Raw genomic sequence first — 13,720 nt, 5'->3', positions numbered from 1 at the left:
GAACGGGCTTGGAGGACACCGTGCCGCCAGCTCCCGCAAGTGAAGTTTGTTTTCTTCAGGGCTTGAATGGATGAAAATGCAAATGGTTCTTTTTGGAGTGAAATTTGGGCTTTGGTGCAGCTGGGTGAGGTCCCTTATTTGCTGTGGAAAGTAGAGGAAAAGCTTTAAATTCCCAACAGAAGCTGCCTGCCAGCCCACACAGAGACCTGAATGAGGCCCAGGTGTGCTTGCTGCACGCTGCTCCAAGGGAAAAGCTGGAACAAAGTCCCCTTTGATTGGAGATTGAGCTGCTGTCCCGATGGGACACTTGTGCTTGGCTTCTTTTTCCCCCTTGGACTGAGACTGATGAGAGAGAGGCAGTTTTCTCTTGTTTGGACTCGGTTGTTTATTCTTCTTTTATCTGCATTACATGCATACAAGGTACAAGGAGCTACGTGCACTAAGATATAGAAAGGTGCCAAATGGCTAACAAAGATCTTCAAGGTTTTTTATATGTCCATTTACCCAATTAACAAATGCCAAGTCAATTATTTTTCTTAGTGACCCAATGACCCAACACCTGCTCACTGCACTGCGGCATTCTTTATCCAATCACTTACTACTACCCAAAAACCTCTAGAAGAAGAAGATGGAGATGAAGAAGGCAAAGGAGACAACGCCCTAATTCCTCCATCTTGCCTCTTCTTTCTTAAACGAGCTTCAACCTTCAAGTTGAATTTTCTCACCCAGTGACTTAAGAAAACTTTCTAATTGACACACTTGCACTCCTAGTTTTTCTATTGAACTGTAACAGTTGTTTTCATGGTGTTCTATGAAATGCAGTGCTTTCCTGGATGTCAGAGCCAGCTATCAAGGGGAAGGGCACACACTCTGTGCCTCTGACTCCAAGGAGCCTCTATGTAGTGCTGTCTCCGGGGCTGTTTGTGGGAAGACACGGTAATGCAGGCAGAAACTGTGACTGGGTGAGTTCCAACAGCAAGCTGCTCCTCCAGAGTAAGGGACGAGGCCAGCCCGAAAGCCTGAAAGGTGTTGTGGCTACTGGAGAAGGCTGTCCTTGTGCAGGGCTGGCATTCAAAGGGGACCTTCCCACCTTGTGCTGCTGACAAAGGGCAGCTGGCGGCCTTCCACAAAACACTTCTTTTGTGCAGCTCTTTGAGATGTTCCAGCCAACAACAATTCCTGCTGCTCACACCAGCCCCTTCCCAAGCAGGAGGAGTTTTGGAAAGGCAGCCTGACAGTTCTCTTAGGCAAGAGAACAAAATCCTCAGCTGAGTGTCACCAAGTCTCTGTCAGAAGCGGCATCCTCAGTCCCTTATCTCTTGTTGTTGTCTCAGCCATGGAGGAAGTGGCAGGACATCACTGATCCTGGAAGGGAAAGCGGAAGGAGGAAAGGCAGAAGCTGTCCCTGGGGCCTTGGGAGCATTGAGAGCCATCCAAAATAGGAGCTCTGCTGGCTTGTGAAGATAGGAGTGACCAAGGCAGCAATGCTCTGTGTGAGACTGGAGCCATCTGGGAATAGGAGCATGGAAATAGGACCTTGTAAAACAAGGAAAAAGGTGCCCTTGGCTATTTGCCAAAGCTTGGGCAGGCTCTGAGCCACCTGACCTAGTGGAAAGTGTCCCTGCCCATAGCAGAGGGGCTAGATCTAGAGGGTCTTGAATGTCCCTTCCAACTCAAGTTCCTCTCTGAGTCTCAATTACAAGCCCATCATGACAAAGAGAACACAGTCAACTTGGCTCCCTCCACCACATTATTGGAGGTTTCTGTCGTCCCGTGTTGGAGACTAGTTTGTATCTGGAGAGATTTTCATGGTCCTGCAGTATTTATGGTTGACTTTCCCTGGTTCAGTGCCCCAAAAGATGCCAGAACAGGTGATTTGCACAATAGCCAAGCACAGAGCTGGTTAAGGTGCCTGTGAATCTGATGGCAGAAGTGTATTCATGGTACTGCTATGTTTCCCCTGTACAGGTGATATTTGGTTTTCATCCTGAATATGCAATGTTCATGTCCAATGCTTATAGATGCATAAAGACTGGCTTTAAATCCTTGTTCCTTCTTCACACGGGGATATGTAATCCATCAGAAATATTTAACAAGGAGCCATATTAGGTTTGGGCTTGATGGGATGGGTTGTTTAAAGTGTACAATGAGTAATGGTGTCACTAACAAACAGCACTCTTGTTAATTCAGGTTTGTCCTTTCTCAACCCGATTGCATAGAAATCACTTCTTTACAGCAGACTCTAAGTGAAATTTCTTCATACAGCTGAGAATTGTCAATTCAGGCTAATTCAAGGGGGAGTTTCCTGTTCTTGTGAAAAGACAATCCAGATAACCTTTTGGCTGTACATCTTGGAGGAGGCTGTGCAGTTAAGAATGAAAAGACATTTCTTTGAAGAAGTATCTTGAAAGAGCTTTTTGTATTATCAGAAGCAGCTACACTGATATTGACCTCCACAACGAAAAATGCACAACCATTCATGTGTCTTCATCTGGCCACAATTCAGAGCTGCAACTACAAAATCTCATCCAGTATGTTGCTATACTGTAAACAAGGAAGGAGAGCAGGAATACCAACATTTCTCATCAGTCTTTTGGCTTGGAAAGACCATGGAATTGATGCTCCCTTAGCTGTCAGCCTAAACTCTGCTGTGCAAACCTTAGGTCTATGTTGGACCTTAGAAACTTCTTGAGCACCAACTTGGGTGCAAGGTTGGTATAAAACCCTTGAGGCATCCCCCTGATTTAGTGTGATAGAACTTCACTGTTCCAGCACAGAATTTACTTGACTTGCTCCTGCAAGTCATTTGCATGGTGGAAGTGAAATCAGTGCCGTGCTATCTGGATGTGGTGGCACTTCACACCCATCCTGACAGACAACAGGGAAACATCTTTGTTTCTATTATACCATTCCATCTAAGTCTCTGGTTTGAGAGCAAAAGGAAAAGAAAGGGCTTTGTCCAGTGGGCTGGCTAGAAGAAACCTCTAGAACCAGCAATTCATTAGTGGTCGCTACTGACTTGGGCATATTGGAATTCGATTCCCTGGAGTGGTATGGATTGGATCAAGAAGGGGGAAGAGGGAAACTGAGATCAAAGGCACAAGTGCTTCTAACTGAGTGTTGGTGAACAAACAATGTACCCTGTGATGCTGATGCAGTCCAAGGATCAGGGTGGGATGCCTTTAAGAGAAAATCTGCAGCTGATTCCAGCCATGGATCCCCTGAAGGATAGCCCTGCTGCCGAGAAGATGAACTCCCTCGCCGCAGGCCGCAACCCTGTGGGCATAGGCAGAGGCACAGGAGTACATGTGTGGGGAACCCTGGTGGTTCTGAGTCTGATCATGGGCAGAACTATCAGTCTGCTCTCCAGGAGTTACCCCAGCGTTGAGAAGCAAAGCTCAACCCAAGACTGTAGGCAGTGTTTTAAAAACACCCTGGAAAAACAAAGGCTCACAGAAGCCCTGGCATATGGCACACACTAGGACTGCAAAATGGGCAGCAAAATAGGGGAGTGTGAGCATAACCACACTCGGTATCAAATGTGCCAAATCAAAAAAAGAGTAACCTGCCATGACCCAAGAGTGACACCTAAAAATCGGTGGTTAGAGGTGCAATCTACAGCAGAAAGGAAGAAAATCCTGGCCCATGCATGACACAAATGAGCTGCTGGATTAGAGCCTGTTGTTCCCACTTGGAACAAATGTGACCATGCAGTATGGATCAGAGGGAGAATGGAATCAATGCTTATGGCACATTCCCAAATTAGTGCAATATGCTATCAGCACAGCCAACCAAAAGTGTGTAGGATGGGAGGGAAAACGTATTGGGTTGGAGAAAATCTGAAATATGGTCCAATAGTTTCTCTCAGCAATGAGCCCGTTATAACTAACCTTCTCCACAGTAATGATGAGCGAATTTGCTTGTGATACAGTACAACTTTCTGTTCTGCAAGAGATGGAGAAGGAGAAGATCCAGAAAGTCAATGAAAACAGACAGCTCAAGAATCAGAGAAACAAAAGGCAGAGGCAAAAAGAGAAATAGAACAAGAACAGCTAAGAGCATTAAATGAACAATAGGAAGAGTTAGAACTTGGTAATTAGTATGGTAATTGGAACCTACCTACCTACCTCAAACAAGAACCTTTTTGTAGATCTAGTACAAGAGATGGCTACAGAATTAGGATGATCTAATTGTTGGATTTGTGGAGGGCTGAAATCAGCTGAGAAATGGCCATGGAAAGCTGAGAGCTTAGCTCCAGAGCAACTTCTAAAATGGAATCATCCCTAAATTTCCAAAACATTAAAATGACCCCAAGGGTGGGTTTTAGATCATCAAATAATTGGAACAGTTGGTATCAGCAGGGAAGGAAAAAGATCTACTGAAGTAGTAGGATATACTCCTTGCACATTCACTTGAACAGTGAATTCAAATAACAACACCAAAGCGTGGCAACCAGAAACCCCCACTGGATACTGGAGTCAAACAAAAAAAAAAAAGACAAATTGTGATTGGAATGATCAGATCAAATGATGTTGGCACAAAAGTCCTGGAGCTAATCCTTACCGATCCTTCAAAAGCTTAAAGAATTCCTGGGATAAAGCAGGAACTGTAAATGACCAATGGAAAGCACCTGATGGAATCTACTGGATATGTGGGGAAAAAGCATCCAGTGAATTACCCTGCAGGTAGAAAGGATCCTGCACTCTGGGAATGATTTGACCCTCCTTTTTGCTCCCAAAGTCTGAAAGTAAACTATTAGGAGCACCCCTAGATGAGAGCCTGGGCAGAGAAAAAAGAGAGCTGAATCTTGAGTTTCCAAAAGCAGGAGGGAATCACAAGTGGTGACAAGATGAGTGGCCTGCAGAGAGGGTAAGAGCTTGGCAATAGCCCAGCAACTTGGGCTCAAGACGGGAGCTGAGGATACAGGAGCCAAATTTACCTATTCAACCGACTAGGAAGTCTTCAAGCCATGGTAGAAATTGTATCAAATCACACCTGTGATGCTCTCGAGTTATCAGCTAAACAGCATTCACTAATGCAAGCATTTGTGTATCAGAAGCGAATTGCTTTGGACTACTTGTTAGCAGAAGAACGGGGAGTCTGCAGCAAGTTCAATGAATCTGAATGCTGTGTAGAAAGAGATGACGATGGAGAAACCATAAGAAACCTTGCAGCAGAAATGAAGCAAGTGGTACATGTAGCGGTTCAAACATGGAATTCTATCCTTCAAGCTTCTAGCTGGGATCAATTGTTTGGGGGGAACTGTCTGGGGAAAGATTGGTGGAAAAACTGAGGATTTTTAATATGATATAAAATAATGGGGATATTATTTCTGCCTTGTCTCATTCCATGTTTTATCCGATTCATCCATTCTGTTGTCTAAGGCATGCAAATAGCAGCAATGCCCATTGATCCTGAGTTAGCTCCAATAAAAACTGGCCAATCCAAGGGAATACCCAAAATATCTAAAAGAACGGAATTGAAAGAAAAGAAAGAGAGCAGAGCTGCTGAAGCTCAGGCCAGATTTAAAGCTCAGACACAACTATTTGACAAGTAGCATGAAGCTACTGCACAGCCAAAATACAGCTCAGGATACAATAGGCATTACCTGCATTGATGTACAATTAAGCACCCAAACAAAAGAATCAAATACTAAAATAACCAATCTTATCAAAAATTATTCCTTGTAAATACTGATTATGAAGAAAGTTAACTGTATCTAAATTGATCCTAAAAGCACAAATTAATTAATTCATAAAGAAAGCAGGGGGACTGTGATTCATAGCATGAATAAAATTGGTCTAAAGTTATAATCTTGTCTGACAAGAGTCCTAGCATATTTCCAGGGAACCTTCCCTGACGAGATTCTAGTGACATGCAGCAAGGCCAACATGAATATTCATCTGCAAGGGGCATATCTCCAAGAAATCTCCGTCCCATAAGATTAGAACGATATGCACTCATAAATATTCACCTGCAAGAAGTGTATTTCCAAGAAACCTGATGAAATGACAACATATATGCCCAAAACAGCATGAATATTTGTCCGCAAGCAGTGTACTCCAAAGGAGCCCTGAAGAGCCTGAAAACATATAAAAAGCCCCTTGGGACAGTTGCAGTTTGTGAAGCACGGTGGGGATGTGCTGCAGAGCCTCCTCCCTGTCTCACCTGGTGCTGTTCGCCCGGCACAGCCCCAAACTGATTTTTGCTTATGGTTTCCTTTTGATGATTGTAATTTGATTCTAGAATAAATTTCTTCTTTTTACTAATCAAACTGGCTAATCATTTATAACAAATGAAATTAGAATTTTGACAACTAGGTCCCTTGAGCTAATAACAGTTTAATTAAAAATGAATACCATTTAGTAAATTGGATAGTAATTTGGTAGAAAAGAATATAGTTTAGTAAAAGAACACAATTTAGTAAAAAATTATCATTTATATATATGTAATTTTCCAGTAATTAAGTATGATTAAAGCATAAGCAAGAAATAAACCGTGCTATGGGGAGGGCTTGTTGCCCCACCTCACATACAGAACTGACCGGGGTACGGAGGCTTCCCACCCTGCCTCACGTACAAAACAAAGCACTTCAAGCTAAACTTGTATACTGTATGCTTATACATATTCATTAATGTTTGCCATAAGTTTACTCCTATTTCTGATTTTTCTGATTTTACGTCACTGTTCTTCACGGCACATGCTCCACTTGTTGTTAGGGGGTCTTTAGTCTTCTTTTGGTGGTCTTTTGGTGAAGGCTTCTCCTCTTCCTCGTTGTCCTTTGGATAACCTTTCAGATTTGTGGGTGCGTACTAAGCGCTGTTATGTCAGTCTACTCAGTAGTCTGATATTTACTGATTTTTAGGCCCAATGCCTAAAGTCGTTCTAATTTTGTCCATCTCAAGGCCGTTTTAGTCTTGGGACATCACTTATCTTCCAAACTACATCCTGTACCTCAATTTTAACATGTAACATCTGTAAAGGGGAGCATCTGCCTTGTAACACTGATTCTTTTGATTGCTTCTAATAATAACTTCAATAACAGTTAAAATTTAGTCAGCACAAATCAATTCCATTTATTACACCACCCTCCAGGGTAGCCAAAATTTGAATATAGATCCCTCTCTGCTGTGCTGACAATTTCACACCCATTTTCCTTGATGTTAAGCTGCCAGCACAGCAAAAATCCACCCTCCCCTGCTGCAAAAGAAACAACTTAACAAACTAAAGATCAAAGTTCCAGGGCCAGTCTCAGGGACAGGGTGCTTTCCACAGCCAACTATCCTGGCCTGTAGGTTCATGGCCCCCCTCCAGCACCCCTGGGGAGCAATGCACCCTTCCCACAACTTGTGAGCACCCTCAGCCTAACTTGGGGTACACTCACCCTCCTTTGGTCCACTGGACAGGGGCTGCAGGGAAGTCCTGCTCAGGGAAGTGCTCCTCTGGATGCTCGAGGGTTATCACTTCCTCCCCCAAGAGCCACCGGAGAAAAACCGCTCTGCTGCACTCGGAGGTAGCTGAGGGCCAGAACTTGTTGGATAAAATCCACAGTTGGTCCGTGGGGTCCGTTCACAGGGCCACACGTTGGGCACCAGCTCTCGCATCTCACCGGAGCTGATCTGGCTCTGTCACTTGGGCCTGCACAGGAGTGGGTCACACCCCAGGAGCAGAATGAGCCCAGCTGTGACTAGAGTACTCACTCTACGGCTTCAGGCTGTCAGTCTGTGCTCTGAGGAGACAAGGACGAGAGGGAGGTCTTTTGCATGGGATAACTGAGGATTTATTGCTCTGGGGAATCTTGGGGGAAAAAGACAGAAAATGTGAGCGTGCAACAGCTGAAATAGGGAGGTGGTTCAAAGGGAGGTTCCAAAGCATCAGCTAATCAGAGATACCATGGGGAGGGTAAAAGGCAGGGTTCACAAAATCATCATCCAATTGGGGCCCAAAGCACCAAGGATCCACTGTGACACTGCAGGGCCCAAAGCACCAAGGATCCACTGTGACTCCACGGAGTGTCATGGAACCGTGGAGACCATTGTGACACTGCAGGGCCTCATGGAACCATTCTGACACCAAGCTGGGTGGGAGTGTGGATGTGCTGGAGGGCAGGAGGGCTCTGCACAGGGAGCTGGACAGGCTGGATGCAGGGCCCAAAGCCAACAAGGTGAGGTTGAACAAGACCAAGTGCCGGCTCCTGCACTTTGGCCACAACAAGGCCTGCAGTGCTCCAGGCTGGGGCCAGAGTGGCTGGACAGCGGCCAGGCAGAAAGGGAGCTGGGGCACTGATGGACAGCAGGCTGGACATGAGGCAGCAGTGTGCCCAGGTGGCCAAGAAGGCCAATGGCCCCTGGCCTGGATCAGGAATGGTGTGGCCAGCAGGAGCAGGGCAGGGATTCTTCCCCTGTGCTGGGCACTGCTGAGGCCACACCTCGAGTGCTGTGTCCAGTGCTGGGCCCCCAATTGAGGAAGGCCATGGAGGGGCTGGAGCGTGTCCAGAGAAGGGCAACAAGGCTGCTGAGGGGTCTGGAGCACAAATCCTGTCAGGAGTGGCTGAGTGTGGTGGGTTTTAGCTCCAGCTAAAATCACCAGAGTACTTCCTTCTTTCTTGCTGTGAGATATGGATTAGGAGAAGGGCAAATCAGGCTTAAAATTGAATAGGAATAAAGAATATGAATAAAATAAAATAAAGAATATGAACAGGACTACAAGAATAAGAAACAGGAACAAAACCTCCAGAAACCTTTCCTCCCCCCTGTTGTGGTTTTAAAGCAGTAACTAAAAAATTACTAGAAGACTTACTTAATTTTTTGCTGTGGATATGGCTTAGAGGAAGAGCAAAACTGGCTTAAAACCTAAAAAGGACTAAAGAAAGTTTATTAACAAAACTACAAGAATAAGAACACTAGAATAAACTTCCAGAAAACCCTTTTTATCCCCTACTACCCACCATTCCCTTGTTCACATGACAACATAGAGACAAAAAACTTTGGAACTTTGGTGTTCAAAACAGTCCCAATTCCTGCTAGAGTCTTTTCATCAGTCTTTGTAGAGAAACAGAAGTCTTCTTCTGCAAATCTATGCAGTTTTCCACAAGAAAGATATTTCTGGTTTAGTTTTCTATTTTTCTGATGCCAGCTGCCTGGAAATCTGTCATCAGTTCACTCCTCCCATTTCACATCACTCTGAGGTGTGTATGGGTCAATGAGTCTAGGGATGTCATTTTTAAGGATGAGTTATTCAATGGCAAAAGTTCTCTTCATCTGTTTCTGTGAGCCTCCCTGGAAAGCAGTTTTCTCTTTGGCTCTTAAGGCCTCAAATCTTCAGCTATTACTTTATCTCACTCTGTTCCAGTACCTCACTGTATCACAATTACTCCACCTTTTGCTCAAAATCCAAACTTTGAACACTCCATTCCTCTCTATATACTCTGTCACGAATTAAAGGAGTTTGTTTCAAGACTCTATTTGCCATCTCCATAGCTTTAACAGAAAAATATTTCAGCTTGTAAAGCATCTCCTTATTCTTTACCTTTTCTGAAGCTTCTTTTCTTTACTGTCTCTGATAGTTTATAAAGTCTCTTTACATGTTGATTACTCTCTTTTTCTCTCTCTGGATAAAAAGATTAATCTGAAAGTCTCATCTGGGTAAAGAAAGGGTTAAAATCTTACCCAGGCTTTTGTAGATGGTTCTGTGATCTCTGCCGGAGCAGTGGCTGGAGCTGTCTGCGATGGAAGATTCTTCATGGCTGTTCTGGAGAGTGTGGTCCCTGTCTCAGCCCGCCGCAGGTCAAGAGCTTTTTCCTTTCTTTACTCGGCAGTCTCTGGTGAATTTTGTCATGGCAAGAACTGCAGCCGAGCCAGGGACTGGCCTGGCCCAGCCAGAGCCCAGGGCAAGCCCCGCAGGCCCCATCTCCCGGCCGGGAGCCGTGGCAGGCCCAGCCCAGCCCCTGCCTGGGCCGCATGGGCTGGGCCGGGGACGGGAGCCAGCTGGAGCTCTGTTACCTTTCACAGCCAGGAAACAAAGAGAACAAGAGAGCTCTGACTTTGCATCTTAAGGAGGTGCTCACAGGTTGACTTAAATTTTTAATGGTCAAACCTGCTGTCAATTCTTAGAAATGACCGATAATTGGACAGGAGAAAAGACTCCCATCAGCCACCAGCAGCTTCAACTTCCTTAGCTCCCAAAACCACCTTAAAGGTAAAGCCACCCCATGACAAAATAACAATCACTATTTTTTTTGTGCAACTTATAGAAAACCAGAACTGCAGAGATTATAACAAACAATAGAACCTCCAGTGAAATCAAGGGTGTCACAGACTGCATTCACTGCTATCCACAAGTAGCTGTTCATCAGCGTTCTGTCACAGCTGTTTCAGTTGTAGTCATCTTCATCTCCCCAGGAAAATAACTGTGTAGTTTAAACAAATGTCTTCAATAAAACATGAAGCAATTTAAATTTTAAACTTGTTAAAAATTAATTATGATAAAAATAAGTAACAAAACAACGTCAAAAAATACCAAAATTATAACTTAAGCTAAAAACACTCAAATTTAAACATAGTGAAATTTAACTTTGATTAATCTTATTAACACTTAATCTATATTAGATGAAAATATGACTTAATCTTACTCTGTTATTATAAAAAAAAAGACAACTAAAAGTTTGGTATACATTTCTTTGAACACAATATAACAGGAACATTGATTCACTATAGAGATTATAGGGATGCAACAAATTTATCACCATTCTATGTTATCTGGTTTTGAGAATAACCCATAATAACTGCAGATGTTCTTAAAAACATCCATTTGTAATAAGAATTTGCTTGGTATATGCTTAAATTTGTTAGGATTTTTAGAGTGCAGTTTTACTAGAAAAAAAATACAACACTACAGATTTGGCAAGTTGCTATTCAGCTTTTGTAGTACTTTTCAGAAACATTAAGTCTAACTTTTTAACTAAAATCCAAAATCTAAATTGGTATATATGCTGTTATACATGTTTGTTTTTTTAATAACAAAAAGACTTACATTAAAATTTCTTTATTAAAATTGTCAAAAAACCAAGCAAATGGTATATGGTTAACATAAATTTGAGATTACTGAAGCTGTATTGTACTAAATCCACAATACACTTATTGAAATGAAAGGAAAGGTTAAAAATGAAAGAAACCTGTCATTCAGTCCTTTTTCTGTAGGGTTAATCATATGATCTTTCAACTCAAATCTTGCAGAAATTAACTGTAACTACAGTAATAATACTTAATCACTCTGTATCATACAATATTACATTATCAGTAGATGTATAGAGAAGATAACATTTTCAAAACTTTCATGTATTGGGAATACTGAAACAGAAAAAAATTCTTTTAAATTTCTTGGGATGCATAAGTATCATCATTTCCTTTGTTATTCTGTAAAAACAAAACTAGCAGATATCATTAGAAATACAACCTCCATATATATTCTATTCTGCAACATTTTTAAACTATTTGATCCACTTTTGAAGGCACTTCAATCGGGGCTTCTTTCTGAAGCTTAACTGACTGCAATCATTTGCAGATTAGCCAGTAATGCATCTTACAATGCTTTTGATTTTTTCCTTTCGGCTATTTTTCTGAAGCCATTCCAGAGATGCTGGACTTTGTATTGCCCTGTCCCGTAACCCCGAGCCCATGTCTGTGGGAGGATTTGTGGAGTGAAAGAACTGTGCATGAGCAGGGCTGTGCTCCAAAGGCTCTTGGCTTTGTGTGGTATCCAGTGAAACCATCTGCTGCGGTGGAGCTGTTGTTTTTCCCAGCTGTTGTTGCTGTGCTGCAGCTGTATTGCAAAGCCAATTCAATTTGAAAAGCGGCGCTGCAGCGCCTGGGGGCGGTGCCGCAGGCGGGGTCTGGAGCTGCGGCGGTGGTTGCGTCACTGCTGACGTCACTTTGACTGACAGCTGTGGCTGCAGGCCCAGCCCTGGCAGGCGGGGCGCAGGGGCCGCCGTGCCCGTGGAGGTCCCGGACCGCTCTGGGTCGGGCCGAACCCTCCCGAACCCTCCCGGGGGGGACAGGGCTGTCCCCTCCACCCCCCTGGGGCCGGAAAGGGACTCGGCTGCCGGCACGCAGGCGGCCAAGGAAGTTTCCCCTCCCTCTTCTGCCTGCAGCAGCGCACCGAGCGCTGGAACAGCTCCGAGAGAGCTCAGACACTCTTGCAAAAGCTCCAAGGCCCCTTTTTGCAGATTCTGCCCGCGTTTTAGAATCGCCTCCTCGTCTCTCTATAGTTGTTTCTCTGGGCTTTCAACAGGCTTAGACATTCCCTGTGCTACGGTGGAATTCAGGAAGGCTGCCACAGACTTTACAGCGTGCGGGAACAAGGATTCCGCATCTGACTGGGACAAACCCTTCTGTTTTTCTGGAGCCATCGTGTCCCTTGCCTGAGTTCCAGAGTCCCATTTACTGGCCATGACTTCATAAGGCACTGCAGAAGCCATTAGAAGTTCAGTCGCTGCCTGGTCTCTCAGAGTGGGTTTTTTCATATATTCTCACGTTTATTTCTCCCACAGGCTTGGGGTAAAAATTTTCTGTGAATCCACGTTAGGGAATTCTGCCCGTACCCAGGATAGAAGGCTTTTAAGCTCCTCCGTGGATACAGAGATCGGGTGCTCCTTTACCATAGCTTCCAAGACAGCCAAAACCTCCCTCTCAGGTTTGGACATGTTTCCCATATTTTTGCTCCCTTTTGACGGCTTACCTGACCTGAGGGTCAGCTTTCTCTCAGCTCCTCTATCCGTGATCCGTTCCACAGCTCACAGACGTCTGGCTTGGCTTGTCCGCTCTCACCAGCACCGGGATTACCGAGATCTTCTTCTTCCCCTTTCCAGGGAGTTTTCCAGCTTTCCGCTGTCTTCTTTTTGGTTTTGGATTTTTTGGATTTTGTTTTTTTTTTCCTCAACAGGAGCCTTCAGTTCAAAGTGCCCTAAGTTTGGGTGCCATTTGTCTGGTTAAGGACTTTTGGATTAGGTTCTTTTTCCCTTTGAACTGAAGATTAATGAGAGGGAGGCAGTTTTCTCTTGTTCGGGCTCAGTTGTTTATTCTTTTCTTATCAGCATTACAAGGTACAAGGAGCTATGTGCACGATGATAGAAAAGAGTAAAATGGCTAACAAAGATCCTCTTCAAGGCCTTTTATATGTCCATTTACCCAATTAACAGATGCCAACTCAATTATATTTCTTAGTGACCCAATGATCCAACACCTGTGTGCTGCACTGCGGCATTTTTTACCCAATCACTTTCTACTACCCAAAAACCCCTCGGAGAAGATCATGAAGAAGAAAGAAGAAGGACAAGAGACAACACCCTAAATCTTCCATCTTGTCTCCTGTTCTCTAAACTACTTTTTCACGCAGTGATTTAAGAAACTTTCTAATCTACACACTTACACTTTTCCTATCTAACTTTAACATTTGTTTTCATGTATCACCATGAAAACATGCTCATGAATTTCATGTCATATGAAATTCAGTGTTTCTTGGAATCCTAGAACTAAGTATTAGAAACAAGGGCACACACTCTGTATCTCAGACTCCAACACCAGAGTGAGCTAGTGAGGAAAATGCCTGGCCTGGCTGGGCAGGGAGCTTTTGCAGGAACTCAGGAAAAAGATGAGGGTGCATCACCTTTGGACAGAGGGACAGGCAACTCAGGAAATGTTTAAGGATGTCATAGGTCCTGCAG

General features: G+C 44.0%; 2 protein-coding genes across 2 annotated transcripts in view; one reads left to right on the top strand and one right to left on the bottom strand.

Annotated features, from left to right (window-relative positions):
* LOC147649026 (uncharacterized) overlaps positions 1–13,720 on the top strand; it is a 519,865-nt gene that overhangs the window by 383,280 nt on the left and 122,865 nt on the right. The gene's annotated exons all lie outside the window — the stretch shown is intronic.
* The window catches only part of LOC147649028 (olfactory receptor 14J1-like), a 143,924-nt gene that overhangs the window by 34,145 nt on the left and 96,059 nt on the right, over positions 1–13,720 (bottom strand). The gene's annotated exons all lie outside the window — the stretch shown is intronic.

The sequence above is a fragment of the Cyanistes caeruleus genome, chromosome 28 (assembly GCF_971803275.1).
Source record: "Cyanistes caeruleus chromosome 28, bCyaCae1.hap1.1, whole genome shotgun sequence".
NCBI classification, from domain to species: domain Eukaryota; kingdom Metazoa; phylum Chordata; class Aves; order Passeriformes; family Paridae; genus Cyanistes; species Cyanistes caeruleus.
This window is presented reverse-complemented; position numbering and strand designations above follow the sequence as displayed.